The following is a 1,534-nucleotide window of genomic DNA, read 5'->3' as shown; positions in this document are numbered from 1 at the left end:
TGAGCCATCTCCCTGGCCCCTAATGAGTATGGAATTAAAGGTAAAATTGTTCATGTGTCAGTAACTGCTAAAGAGGGGTGGAGTGTAAGTAAGGGTTCACTGAACTTGTCTATTTACTTTTGTGTCTACTTGATGTTTCCTATTATAAAAAGTCAAAATTAAAAAGACCATACTATTGTTTTCGATTTACTGAGCACTGTCAAGTAAAATTAAAATTCCCTACAGTTTATCATTAAAATATTAAAATGAAAAGTACTTCTCCAAATTCCTTTAATTTACAATTGTATCTCATTTATTGAGTATTAAATTAACACATGCCAAAGGATAAATGAATTATTGATGTTGCAACAGGTATATTCAACTAAATTTTCTAATCTGATTTTCCTTACTAACTCATCCTCTGCATAACACTGGACAAACAATAATACTAGGTTTAGATCATCAAAAAATGTTACATTGGGGCCAGGGAGATAGCTCAATAGAATAAGCACTTGCCTGGCAAGTGCAAGGCCCTGAGTTCAATCCCTGGTTCTGCCAAAAAAAAAAAAAAAAAAAAAGGTTACATTAGTTACTAATAATGCCTCTAAAGTTATTCAATGTAAGAGGAACCACCTATGCTATTGAAACAAAAAATAGACAATTGAGTATATATAAGCATAGTTGATGCTGAATTATAAAATAGTACAATTAATCATGACATCAGGCAACTCACTTTAGCCTTTTTGTTATAAGAATTTCATTTCTGAAATTTAGCAGTTTATGTTAGATGGTTAGAAAGTCTATCTTTAAAAGTCAGTGACTGTGAAAAATTACACTAATCTATATGTGTAATGATTACTGAGTTGCATATTAATCCTAAGTAAATAGCAATTTGTTTATGTATTTTATGACATTTGCTAACCTAATCAGGCTTTTTGGGATAGTTGTGAAGAAAAAAGGTAAATAAAGCAGGAAGTTAGCCATTTTTGAGTCTGCATGAAAATGGCTTCAAGGACATGATAGCCAAGAATGGCTATTCATCAGTGGAGAGCCATCCAAGGCCTATGTAATAATATGTAATACTGTGTAATACTATGTTCCTGCTTCCAGAGACGTATAACCACTACAGACTGGCTTTAATGTTCCTTTTTCCTTACTGCTGAATTTCAGTATCTTCCCTTTGCAGTATCTTTGGTTTAGGAGTTTTCGCTCTGGGAAAATTTTTCCCTTATTCCAGATGACTGCTTGGAATGACTGGGCTATATGTTAGAAGAAAAATCAAAAAGTAGTTTGGAAACATATGCTGCTTTGTAAAACTTGAAGGAGAATTTTGCTAGAAGGATTTGTGTTTGCTTCTTTTGAATACCTGGGGACCTTACTGATCCTGGGACTACTGTAAATTCTCTGTTTGATATGTTTTGGGTCACTCTCGTGTAAGAGTGAATTCAGTTAGCAAATGAATTAGCTGGTAGGTCATGTTCTCAGGAGAGATTTCTTTTTTTCCTCATTCTTTATTAACTCAGTTTCTTTTTTCTTTTTTAAATTTTATTTATTT

The sequence above is a fragment of the Octodon degus genome, unplaced genomic scaffold (assembly GCF_000260255.1).
Source record: "Octodon degus isolate 3935 unplaced genomic scaffold, OctDeg1.0 scaffold00026, whole genome shotgun sequence".
NCBI lineage: Eukaryota > Metazoa > Chordata > Mammalia > Rodentia > Octodontidae > Octodon > Octodon degus.
This window is presented reverse-complemented; position numbering follows the sequence as displayed.